Here is a 14,234-nt window from a genome sequence, read left to right as displayed (position 1 = left end):
CGAGGACCCCCATTTCCCGGGGCACCCCCTCATTCCTCCGGCACCCCCCGTTCCCCAGGCCGCCCCCCGGTTCCCGGGCCCCCCCCGTTCTCCGAGCGCCCCCCGTTCCCGGGCACCCCCCGTTCCCCGGGCGCCCCCCCGTTCCCCGAGGGCCCCCTATTTCCCGGGGCACCCCCTCATTCCCCCGGCACCTCCCGTTCCCCGGGCCGCCCCCCTGTTCCCGGGGCCCCCCCCGTTCTCTGAGCGCCCCCCGTTCCCGGGCACCCCCCCGCTCCCCGAGGCCCCCCCCCCCCGTTCCCTGGGCGCCCCCCGTTTCCCGGGGCCCTCCCCGCTCCCTGGGGCCAGCCCCGTTCCCCGTTCCCCGGGGCATCACCCTGTTCCCCGCCGCCCCCCCCCCCCCCGTTCCCGGCCCCTCCCTGCTCCCTGGGCCCCCCCCCCCGCTCCCCGGGGCTCCCCCCCCGTTCCCGGCACCCCCCCTTCCCTGGGGCTCCCCTCCCCCGTTCCCCGCCTCCCCTCTGTCCCCGGGCCCCCCATTCCCCGCCCCCCCCAGTGCAGGAAGCGGGGCGGCCGTCGGGTGCAGCGCGGGGCTCGGGCGGCCGCGGGGCGGGGCAGGGACGCACCGTCTATTCACAGAGGCCGCGGGGCCGCAGGGGCAGGCGCTCCCCCCCGTGGCGGGGCAGGTTGGGGACCGCGACCCCGGAGGACGGGCGCACCCGCGCGGTAGGACGGCCTCGTGCTGGCGGCCTGGGCGCGCGCTCTGGCCCGGGAAGGCCGGGGAAGGCCCGGGAAGGCCCGGGAAGGCCGCGGTTCTGAAGCTTCACAGCCCACGCGACTTCACGCGTCTCCTAAACGTGCCAGATAAATGCGTCTCTTGGGAGTTGGCGAGATCCGCCCCGAAAATTGGCTCCGACGGGATAAGGCGCAACCGCAGCTGGATCCGGAGAGAAGATGCTTCCCGCTGGCTTCTCCGCTTGCCACAGGCCGGCGATTCCCGCGGGCCAGTTTATTTGGGAGAGGAAGCCCAGAAAGGGAAAATCTTGCACATTTCAAACAAAAGCAGATTTGTCTTAGGGTTTTTTTTTTTTGTTTTTTGTTTTGTTTTGTTTTGTTTTTTTGAAACTGTGGCTTTCTGATACTGACTTTATGCTTTTAGATGTGCACTATCTATATGATGAGAGGTGATTAAAAATAATTCTTACCTAGTCACATGAACATTTGCAGTAATTAAAACAGGGAATTTTTTTAGACCGTAATTTATTTATCATAATTTGGTTGTTTGTGCGGCAGTCAAATGAAGAGGAAGCCTGATGATTATCTCTCATCTCGGTTTCTATTCAGTTTCACTTTCCAAACTCTGGTGTCAACTAACAAAATACTGGCTTTTAGATTTATTAAAGAAAAAGGTATACATATGTACACACAGGCCTATTTTAAGACAATTTTTTAAAAAGATTTTATTTATTTATTCATGAGAGACACAGAGAGAGAGGAGAGAGAGAGAGGCAGAGACACAGGCAGAGGGAGAAGCAGGCTCCATGCAGGGAACCAGAGGTGGGACTCGATGCCGGGTCTCCAGGATCACACCCTGGGCTCAAGGCCGCCCTGAACCACTGAGCCACTCAGGCTGCCCAAGACAATTTTTTAGAGCAATTTTAGGTTCATAGCAGAATTGAGAGGGGGATATACAGAAATTTTCTGTATGCCCTGGGCCCCCACACATGCACAGCCTCCCCCATGCTCAATATCACTCTCCAGAATGGGACATTTGTAACCAACAATGAGCCTACCTTGACACATCATAATCACCAAAGTCCATACTTTACCTTCAGGTTGACTCCTGCTGTTGTATATTCTATGGGTTTTTACAAATCGTGTAATGACATATGTTCATCTTTAAAATACCATATAAAGTATTTTTACCACCCCCCAAATTTTCTGAGCTCTGTGTAGGTCTATTTTTAAAAAAGTATAGCTAAACCACAGATCTGTTACCATGAAGGTAATTCTAAGACAGCAAAATGCAACCCAAATAACAGTCAATATGTCATTCTCGCTAACACCCAGTCTATTAAGTGACGGGTGTCTGTTATAACAGTTTTTATGACATGATTTTGCTGTGGAGGGTACTATATCCTAATACTGTGTAAGTTTTTGATGAAGTTAAAGTATGACCTCAATAGCAACTGTTACAGTACATTCAAAATGCCCCTGGTGAGAGGCAACTTGAGAGTGGCCATCACGTTTTTAAATGCCAATGCCCAGGGCACCTCCGTGGCTCAGTGCATTAAGCGTCTGACTTTGGCTCAGGTCATGATCCTGGGGTCCTGGGATCGAGTCCAGCATCAGGGTCTCTGCTCCCCAGGGAACCTGCCTCTCCCTCTCCCTCCGTTCCTTCCCCACCCTACTTGTGCACTCTCTCTCTCTCACTCTGTCTCTCTCTCTGCATTCTCTCTCTCCAATAAGTAAGTGAAATCTTAAAAAAAAATGCTTATACCCTTGGACCCATCAATTCCACTCTTGCGAGTTTATGCTGCAGATGCAGTACATACATGTGAAGTGTTGATCTTTACAGTGTTTGTACCAACCAAAGATTAGACACGTATAAATGTCCTGCAATAATGGCACATGTGTGTAATGAACTATTACATAGCCTTGAAGAAATCCCTTTTCATATCAACAGGGAAGTATCTCCAAGATGTGCTGTTATGTGAAGAAAGAAAGACGCAGAGGCAATATAAAATGCTATCGTTTTTTTCAAAGATAAATATAAGTGCACATATTAACTTTTATATGTATCAAATGTGTACATATATGGAAATATTTTTTTAAAGATTTTATTTATTCATGAGAGAGAGAGGCAGAGACACAGGCAGAGGGAGAAGCAGGCTCCATGCCGGGAGCCCGACGCGGGACTCGATCCCGGGACTCCAGGATCATGCCCTGGGCCGAAGGCAGGCGCTAAACCGCTGAGCCACCCAGGCTGCCCCCATATATGGAAATATTTATGAAACTGGTAATAGTGTTTGCCTCTTGGGAAGGAACAGAAGGGAGAAACATATTTTCTATTATCTGTCCTTTTGTATCCTTGAATTTTGTTCCATGAGAATGCATCATCTATTACAGTTTTTTAACTAATAATACCTTTAAGTTCTTTATAAATTTAACTATATATGATAGATCTCTCTTCAATTTGTAGCAGTTCTGTATTTGGGGTTATTGTCATTTTAGAGACGTTTACTGTGTTGAAGCAAAACCAAAAAAAGCTAAGCTAAGCTTTTATCCTCAGGACTCTTTTCACCTGGCTCTACCTGAACTATGAATCATCTTAGAAATGCTTTGCCCAGAGGTTGCTAGAACTCTATTACCAGCATTTGTAAAGAAAGCACTCTGTTGTTGATTTTTTTTTCTCTATTAATGGGGCATGTTATGAATGGGAGCTGAGGCAGACTTAAGGTCTATTTAGCATCTATTATAAAATAATTATTCAAAGAGATTTATGATTCACCCATTTTATTTTACATCAGGCTGTTGCTTAAAACAAAGTTTTATTTACTAGAATTCATACTTCCTCCAGCGATTTTCTATAATTAAGATCAACTGAGGGCACCTGGGTGGCTCAGTTGGTTAAGCATCTGCCTTTGGCTAGGTTGTGGGTTAAATGGGTTAAAGCCCATTTCCAGGGACCTGGAATCGAGTCCCTATATCAGGCTTCCTGCACCTCGGGGAGCCTTCTTCTCTGTCTCTGCCCTCCGCCCCCCTCTCTCCCTGTGTCTCTCATGAATGACTAAAATATTTCTTTTTAAAAATTATTTATTTATTTAAGATTTTATTTATTTATTCATGAGAGACACACACAGAGAGAGAGAGAGAGAGAGGCAGAGACACAGGCAGAGGGAGAAGCAGGCTCCATGCAGGGAGCCCGACGCAGGACTAGATACTGGGACCCCAGGATCACATCCTGGGCTGAAGGCAGGCGCCAAACCATTGAGCCACCCAGGGATCCCCTTTTTATTTATTTATTATTATTTTTAAAAAATTTTATTTAAAAATCTTTCTTTAAAAAAGATCGATTGGTTAGATTTCATGATATTCTAGTGAGGTAACGTGCACAGAGTGCATGTGCCTCCAACACAGAGAGAGAAAAAAGAGGTCTTGGCATAGACAAGGGGGTTGCACTATGAGGTTATACCAGAGATCAGCCAAATCATGTATATTTTCAGTTTCATTGTAGGTACTTTTTCTTTCCAGCTTTATCGACATATTACCTTGAACACATTTAAGGTATGCAATATGTTGATCTGATACACTTACATGTTGCAAAGTGATATTGTAGATATTTCTTACTTGAGTTTATATTGTTCCTCTTCAGTATAGCAACAGGAACGGGGTAGGACTGGTGTTGCCAGGGTGATTTCCGTCAGAGGGCCCAGCACCAATGCTCTGTGATGGGGATGATGGTGAAGACAAGGAGGAGGAAGAGTGTCTTTGCACAAACGAAAATATTGCAAATTTTTGTGTATACAATCTAACTACATAGAACACTTTGCCAAAGTCTGGCAGTTAAAAACGGCTCAAAATAGAATTATTATTGGAATGGGGAGAGGTTTACAATAGTCTCCTGGGTCACAAGTTCTGTTTCAGGTCATAGGACAAGCCTGCTCACAGACCATATGCCACTTTCTCAAGAACTGCAAAGTCCCCGTGAGATGTTTCCCACCTTCAGGTACCACCGAAGTGAACCACTTTCGTGATCCGTACTATCTATTATCGTACTATCTCTAGGCACCAGCTGTAATATTATTTCTAAAGGTTTAAAAAAAAATCATTCAAGCTAACTCTGCTCTCTACCTTAGCTTTTCTTTTTTTTTTAAGATTTAATTTATTTATTCATGAGAGACACAGAGAATGAGAGAGAGAGGCAGAGACACAGGCAGAGGGAGAAGCAGGCCCCACGCAGGGAGCCCGACGTGGGACTCGATCCCAGGACTTCAGGATCATGCCCTGAAGTTAAGCCCTGGGCCTAAACCACTGAGCCACCCGGGCTGTCCCCTTAGCTTTGTTCTAAGCAATAATCACGGCTTTTAGGTGTCCGTGGTATATATGTGTCTATGTGTGTGTATTATACAGTACACAGCACTAGACAAAATATACTGTGTATAGTATAATAGAATAAAAACTGTCTGTGAACCTGCTGGAAGCATCTCAGGTAGCGCGTCTCCCCTGTTGGGATGCAGAAAAGGAGAGCTCACCACCCAACTGTCTGTTTTTGACAATTTTGTCATAACCTGCAGAACATTTTGTGAGACACTTGGCAGCTACTGCTCCCCTTCAACATGCTCGGATTGGTTTGAGGTGGCTGCTCCGGAAGCTGGAAAACCTGATAATCACCTGCTACTCACGCTGCAAGGTGGACACTCTCAGGGCAGAGAGCTTTTCCAGTTCCCCGCCATGCGTGATTAGACCTGTGGATATCCAAGTGTCTGGATATCCACGTCTAGATTTATCCACCTTTGAACTTTAAGCAGATGGACTCTTTGATGACTTGCTTTTCCCCCCCTCAGCCTTCTATTTGTGAGCCTCAACCAGCCTCTTCCTCTCTCTCCTTATTGCAGACCCCAACCCAGATCCCCTCTGCGATTCTCGCATTTATCTCCCGTCCAGGCTCTCTGTCGACAGATTCTTCCCTCTAGAATTCACTGGGCAAACAGTTGCCAAATATTCACCCTAATAAAGTGTTGAGTTACGGGGGTGTCTGGGTGGCTCAGTCAGTTGAGCGTCCAACTCTTGGTTTCTGCTCAGGTCATGACCTCATGATGGGTCCAGAGATCGAGTCCTGCACGGGGCTCCATGCTCAGCGGGGAGTCTGCTTGAGCTTCTCTCTCTTTCCCTCTTCCTCTGCCCCTCCCCCACCCCTCCGGTCTCTAAAATAAATAAATAAATCTTAAACATTTTTTTTTAAATGCAAAGTTACATGTGAAATTGTTTCCTAGCGGCATATTCAGTGAGTAATGCTTATTACGTTGACAGATTTCGTACAAACATATTATAGATCACATTCGGGCAAAAACGTTAATGGTGTCTCTCCCTGGACAGTCAGATTCTAAATACTTTAATTTCCTTCCTGATGATTTTCTGTATTTTTCATGTTTTCAACGAATGCTATGAAACCTTGAAAGTGAGATTCAGGTCCTTCCCTGCTTTTAGTTTTCCACCTTCTAGTGGTTTCTAGGGTGTGACTGGTGGAAAACTAGGAGTGTGGGGCTCAAGGGCGGAATGCAGAGCCCCCTCTCTCAGAGACATAGCATGCTTACAGCCTCTGCTTTTGCTCTCACTGCCCACCCCCTGCCCCGGCCACCGGCCCAGAGCATCATTCTCTCAGCTGAGGCAGGACAGCCTGGCCCTTCATCTGTCCTTCCAGACAGGGCCAGTGTCACAGATGTACCATCACTGGCGCAGTCGCACCCTCGGATGGGCTCTTCTGTATCTACAAACTTGATTTTACTTTTGAACCTTTGTGTGTTAAGTTCCCCCACCCTGGACAAGGGAGCATGAGCCAAGGGCACATGTATATCTGCTGTTCTTGCCACACACATCCCAAACCCAACCATGAGCACAGAATTCCAGTTGTCCCAGGCCCTCTGGAGTTCAGCAAGATGCAAGTGTGTTTCATCTTTGATTGAGTAAGTGGGGGCACTGACAGCCCTGAGAGGTCAGGCTTTCTGTTCAAACCAGGACTTGTTTTGAAGGCAAAAAAAAAGGGCAATGGCATTCTAAAAGCATGAACCGGCAAAGAACCTTATCATATGATAACTGTCTTTCTTTCTTACTTTTGATACTGTCTCTATTAGGCAACCACATAGGCTGAAAATGAAGACCTAGAAGGAAAAAGAAATGTAGGGCACCCCATGGTTCCTTTCCTCCCAATCCTTCCTTGAAGTAGAGTGTTGGTAGAAATGTGCACAGATCAGGAAGTGACATAAAAACAGTTGAATTAGTTTTGGCTTGTCCACTCTTCTGGGAAGAATAAAATACATAGGCACATACGAGCTGCAGCACATGAATTGGATCACTTCCGGGATTCTGCTTGTAAGTTAAATGCTCTTATATTTGCATTTAAAATTGGTATTTCGCAATAGAAAAAAAATGAACAAGAAAATTCAGGTAACAATTTAAGTCTTAAAATTTTCATTTACTTAGAATATCACCAAGTAAGTGTTTAAAAAACATGATAGGTTGAGAGACTGTGGAAGAAAGAGCAAACTTTTTTTATTTAAGCGCTTCTTTCTGGACTCTGCAAATTATGCTGTGCCCCCCCTCCAAAAAAAACTGTACTTGCAAGTCTATGGTGTACGTTGCCTTGTGGCTTTCCTCTAAAACGAATTGTCTCTGCTGTGAGGTCTTAAAGCCCATTTCCAGACCTGGAGGTCAAGAATTCACTCTCCTTTCTTTCTGAGTCTCTGTTGTACAGTATCCATACCCCAAGGGAAGGGACTAGGGTATAGGAAATGCAGAGGAAGCACACCGGCTAATATCTCAAAATAGTACCCTCTCTATTAAAAAACAAAAACAGAACGACACTCAGCAACTATAAATTTCTTGAAGGCAAGGACTTTCTCTCTCTCCCCCTTTCCTGTAATAGGGACTTAATAACTCTTTGTCCTTTCCCTCAGTGTTTGCTCAATTAAATTTAAAACACTCTTCTCATCATGCCATGCCAGTCCTGAAACACCTTCAAAGGCTCCCTATTGCCTTATCCTATAAATTGAAACTCTTAACCAGGCACTTAAGGTTCTATAATCTGGGCTCCATCTGCTTTTCCAAATACATCTCCTAAGACTCCCTACAACTCGGTAAGTAATTGTTGAACAAATAATTCGAAGTGATTGGATTACACGGCTTCTAGGAGTTACAAAAACTACCGATGGATAAATCATTAGACCATTTAGGGTGAGATTTATGTAATACAAGTCAGCTAACATTAATGCCCCAATACAGAGTGTTGCAGCCCCCAAATGGTAAACATAATAAGATGAGTGATGCTGGAAAGAGTCATCTCTGCGGGATCTCATTCTGGCTTTTGCAAAAATCAGAGATCCAAAGCTAGTTGGAGAGAAGCCTGGTGGGGCTGTCGCTTTGGTCACTGGGAAGGGGTGTGGGCTGCTGGGCTTCACGAAGCTCCCTATCTGGGCTCACGCAAGCTCCTGCATATGGGATTTTGAAGGCCATGAAATCATAGCCATTACTAAGGGTCAGAATTTCATATGAGCCATTAGGAAAGCTTTAGGCAGAGACAGGCTTTTAAGGCAGCATAACCCAAGTAGGGGCTATTCTCAGTATATCTTTGTGGGAAACCATTGTGTTTCCAACGATGCTGGCTCCGAGGAGATTCATGATGAGACAGGGCTGGGAGAAACTTCAAGGGCCGTCCCATCCATTCCCCCCGTATTTAGGTTAGAAAACTCCCAAATCTTTCAGAAAACTACCCATCTATCCCCAAACCCTCTGGTAATTCCTTGCCTTGCTTACCCACCCTGATTTCAGGGAGCTATTTCTGATCTCTAACCTAGATCTCTACAGCTCATTATCTTTCTTCATCTCCTCCTTCCCAATCAACTTTAAAAGGCCTGTGTGTCTCCAGCTTATTGACACAAAGCTAATATTACAATCAGCCGCTATTGTTTCATCCTTATGGTTATTATTAGCACTGACAGCACACTAAGAGGTACATAAAAATACACAAGCAAATGCATTTTTAGGTCAGTCTTGAAATAAAGCTTTTGAAAAATCCAGTCATGTTTGGGTGTTTGTCCCTTGGAAGGGGGTAAGAGCGGCAAGGCTGTGCAGGATTCCCTATCTCTGACTCTGGCTCACTCTTCAAGGGCCGTTGCTCGTTTCCCCCCCAGCTTGCGAAGGAAGCCTACAACCAGATGCACGAATATGAAATATGTGTGTGGACGCAGGGGCGTGATAGGCAATGCCACGTTGGGAGACACTTGGGGAAGCCTGCAGGGGGAATCGCCCTGGGGTGTCGGGGGAGGCCCTGCATGAAAACCTGCCACGGCTTCGCGTGGAAACAGGAAGGACATATTCGAGTAAGAAGGGAGCTGTAACAGCACCTTCCTTACCCTTCCCTCAAAGTGCCCCAGCTAAGAGCAGACATGAAAAACATCCCTGTAATGCAAAACAGCCAGAGCCCAGTGGCTTACATGCTCTTGCCCTGTTTCTTACCTTTTCAGGCTTACGAAACATTTTATTTTATTTTTATTTTTATTTTTTTACGAAACATTTTAAAGATTGATTCGTGCTATACGATGTACATTTAGTACATTAGTTCATATTTTCCCAGAGCACCTGCTACATTTTACTTACCTCTAGTACAGGTGTTAGATACTCAGGTTTACCTGCAACATACAGCTACCTCAAGTGCTGCTGTGATGAGCGTCTTCAGCTGTGCCCTCTTAGGGATCCATGCAAGAGTTTCTTAGATGTGTGTATCCCCAGGAGTGGAACTGCTGGGCCAACAGGAAAACAGATGCTACATTTCATGATGGATGGCCAGATAACTCCAGAACGGCCGTACCAGGGCTTAACCCCCAACAGCGACATACAAGGGTTCACGCTCCTGCCCATCCTAGCCAACACTTGGTGTTATCCAACTTTCACATTTTTGTTTCTTTCATGGATGTAAAGAAGTATGTTTTTGTTTTACTATGCATCTATCTGATTATAAGCAAGGTGGTGTATCTCTTCATCTTCTTGTTATTTTCTCAAGGTTCCCTTTCGTAAATTTGCCTGTTCATATCCTTTGGCCATTTTTCTACTATTTCCTGTTTGTCCCCCCGCCCCCCGCCTCGATGATTTGCAAGAATTCCTAGTATATTCTAGATATTAATCTTTTCTTGGTTTTAGCCTTTAGAAATACCCTTCAATCGATCAACTCTCTCTTAAGTTGTCTATGGTATTGTTGTTGAACAGAAAACTTTAATTCTGATGCAGTCAAGTTTAGCATTCTTTTGGCTTTATAGTTTATGTTTTTAGAGTCTTATTTAAGAAGTCTTTTCCTATCTTAAGACTCCACAGCAACTCTATTTTTAACCTCTATACACCTAACAGTTTCTCTTTCCTTTTTAGGCTTTTTCAATTCATTAAGAGCTCACCTTTGCATATGGATGCAACTTTATTTTTCTCCATGGTGAACCGATTTTCCTAAAATTACCTATGAAACAAAACCTCTATATTAGATTGGATTGTCATTCTCAATCCTTCATGTCTTTCCTGCTATTGAATTATACACACGTGCCCTTTGCCACGTGATTTTGTAGCACCTTCTACTACTGATGTTGGACTTGGCCGTGTGACTTATTTGGCCAATAGAATATGTGATGGGAGCAGAGGTATTAAATGTGTTTGAATGACTTGGCTTCACCTCTTGAGCTTCTGTAATTGCCAGAATGAGACATGTGATGAAGACCTGAACTTAACCTGTGTCCTGGAGCTAAGCCCAGTGAATTCAGTGGAGCCCAATCAAGTCTTGGTGAATCCAGATGAGATCAGCAAATCTCAGTTCACACACAGAACCGAGAGGGAGAAAAAACAATAGCTGCTGTAAGCCGCTGATTTTCTGGGGTTGTCTGTTATGTAGTATTATTATTGCAGCAATAGTTGACTGTGTCAATGTGATTTCCTCACAGATTTGTGACATCACCATTATCACATACCGAGTTCTTAGAGGTAAGGATTTTTGAGATCTCTCTTCTGTTCCACAGTTCTACATGCCTGTTACTGTCACTTAGAATATATCTTACTATATGGGAGGGTAAATTTCCCCTCTCTGATTTTCTTTTTAAAAAATGACCAGATTATATGGAATTTAGTCTTCCATATGCATTTGAAAATGTTTAAATTCCTTGAATCCTGCTACAAGTTTGAATAGTTTGCATGGAGTTTATGAATACATTTTGAGATCTTTGATAGCTTAATAATGTCATTATCCTATCCACAAACATTATACATAACCCTATTTAGGTCTTCTTTGAAGTCTATTAACAGAATTAACATTTTTTTCCATAAAGGTTTGTGCCTTCTTTCAGGTTAATTGCCAGAGACTTTATAGCTTTGCTGCTATTGTAAATAATATCTTCCTTTCCAGTTTGTTAGTACTACTGTGTAAGAATACTTCTGGTTTTCATGAATTGATTTTGTGTTTGCGGATCTTGCTGTATCAGTTAGATGGGGTTTGGCTATAGGCAACATTCAACACACATACACGCATAAGCTAAAATAACGGTAGCATGAATCAGATAGAGGTTTATTCAGGAAGTTCAAGAAGACTCAAGGTAGATATTCTAAGGCCGGTGCTGGTAAAGGAGATGCCTTCTGTCTTGCTGCTCCACTGTGTGTGGCTTCCATACCCAAGGTCAGTTCATGCTCTAAGATAACTGCTAAAGCTCCAAGCCATGTCTTCATTTCAGATCGTGGAAAAAGGACGAGGCATATCTTCTCCCTTCTAGGACTTACGTTCCAATGCCACTTTTAACCTATTGCTTGGAAAATGGAAATACTTAAATATAAGGGATGCTGGCAAATGCTGTCTGTGTTCTGGCTGGCCTTGTGTCATGTTAAAAAAAAAAAGTATAGTACTATGGAAGAAGGAGAAACGCATCTCTGTCACCTCGCCGATTTCTCTGATTATTTCTAATAGCTTGTTTCTATTGGATGTTTTATATGGTTGATCAAGTTACTACAAACAATTCCAGTTTTATCTCTTTCCTTTGGATTCTTCTGTTTTTCTTCTTCCTTTTGCAAATCTTATCCTGTTAGCCAGGACTTTTAGTATCATGCTAAACAGCAATGGCAACCTTATCTTCATCCCATACTTAAATGGAATGTGTTTCAAGTAAAATCTATTAATAGTTTGTTGTACGTTTTGGTCCTTCATAAAGTTCAGTCAATTTCTTCCTATTCCTAATTTTCTCAAAGTTCTTATTATTAAGAGGTGATGCGCTTTCTCAAATGTTTTTTCTCTCTTAGTCTTTTTGAGATGAATTACCGTAGGTTTTCTGATACTGAATCATGCTTGAGTTTCTGGAATAAACCCTACCTGATCTATTATATTCATGATAAATGGCTGGATAGGAAGCTAGAGAGATGTATAAAGATAGGAAAATGAGGCTCAAGGTTTTTCAGAGTTCACTGGAGTAGGCATGTTGGATTTGGTGAGTTAATATTCTATTTAGAATTTTTGCATTTACATTCATAAGTGAAATGGGCCAGTATTTTTCTTAAACTGTCCTTTTTTGCATTTAGAATCTAATTCTGCTAGTTTCCTTTTTCTCTGTTTCTGTTTCCTTTCAATCACGATGGCTTTTTTACTTCATTTGTTTTGTAATTTGGATTGTGAGCTCATGCTTGTCTAGTCTCTATCTGTGGGAATTCTGTGAGACCTATTTTCTATTCTCAATAAAGGATGTGCTTTTACTTCCTGATCCATGTGGGTAGTATATATTCAAACTAATTTATAACTAGCTTATAATCTAATTGAGGTCAGCTACAATCATATAAATATCTAAATAGCAGTAAAAGCAAAATAGTTTATAATCGCATACTGCTTGTATACTTTTTATTTTAGATTTTAAAACATATGGCTCTAAATCATAACAGAGTAAAATAAGTAAGCAAAAGGAAAACTAGATAAAAAATGAACTAAATCCTCATCTGTGATTAAACACACTTAAAGTCTTCCTAGACTTTTTCTCAGATTCCTATTTAACTGTTGCATGTGTGTACTTTGGAGCCTCTCAGCTAGGTCTGAGGCAACAAAAATCTCATATATTCTTTTTTTGGTAGTCATCACACTTCCTGGTATATCATTAGTTTCATTCCACTGGTTAGAAAAATTATGATAACAATATAAATATGTTTTTTGCATGGTGAAATTTGAGTTTTGAAATGTGACCCCTACATATGAAAACTTCTATATCTGTGCACTTTGAAACTATAAAATACTAAGTCTCAACATATCGGAGGTTCATATATAATATCGATTACAGTGATATTTTTAAGCTTATAAAATTATGACTTCCCTGTAGCTTTAAGTGTCATAGTTATAAGGTATGCCTATGATATTTATGAAAGACAATTTGCCAGCTTCAATCTCCTTTTTGGGGGATTACCCTGCCAGTGTATAACATAGACTTGTGTGCAAGAAATGTAGAAAGGGAAGTGATCATCAAAATAAGAGCTTGGAAATATACAGGAAAAAGGAAATAGGTACTGTGTGAGAAAGGAAAAGAAGAAAGAAGAAAAATAATACGGGTGCTCAAATTTTCAAAAGGAAGGAATAAATAGGGGTTCTCAAATCAAATGCTGATTTTAATATTTATTCAAGTCACCTGGGGTATTTGTGACAAAAGCAGATGCCCAGGTCCTGCCTGCAGAAATGATGATTCAATAGATCTGAATGCAGGCCTAGGAATCTGGGTGGGCCTTCGACAACCATTTAAGAAATACTGGAATTGAGAGGGCACAGAATTAGAAAATGACACATGGTAGAGATTAAAAGCATGCCAATAAGGGTTTCCCCTTATTGGGGGCATTTTCTGCCACAGGATGCTAAACCTGGGTATTTGGAGATCTTCTGAAAGATCCTAGTGTATGTCTAGATTCAAAATCTTCTTCTGTGTTACTAATACAGTATCTAAGATAACACGTTCACCAGGACTCAAGACTAAAGGTTGATACCATGGAGTAGGGCTAAAGTCAGAGTCAGCCCACACTTAGGGCTCAGGGGAAGGATCAGTACTTTAAAATGACAATAATCTAGGAAAGTCTCAATATGGCTAGAGTAAGCCGTTGTGCTAAGCTTATTATCTGTCCTCTGAATTTCAGACCACTGTAGGTTTTAATCTCATAATTACGAAAAAAATTATCTCGCTCACTTCAAGACCCTAAATCAGGGGCACCTGAGTGTCTCAGTTAGTTAAGCAACTGCCTTTCACGCAGCTCATGATGCCAGAGTCTGGGATGGAGCCCCACCTCAAGCTCTCTGCTCAGTGGGGAGCCTGCTTCCCCCTCTGCCTGCCACTCTCCCTGCTCGCCCTCTCTCTGCAAATAAATAAATAAAAATCTTAAAAGAAAAAAAAGAAAAGACCTCAAGTCAACCCTTAGGTCTCTCCAGTTGACTTGTCCATGAGAAATGAACAGCAGGCATTCTAAGCGGAGTTGAAAATCTTCTT

Source organism: Canis lupus, chromosome 11, assembly GCF_048164855.1.
Source record: "Canis lupus baileyi chromosome 11, mCanLup2.hap1, whole genome shotgun sequence".
NCBI classification, from domain to species: Eukaryota; Metazoa; Chordata; class Mammalia; order Carnivora; family Canidae; genus Canis; species Canis lupus.
This window is presented reverse-complemented; position numbering follows the sequence as displayed.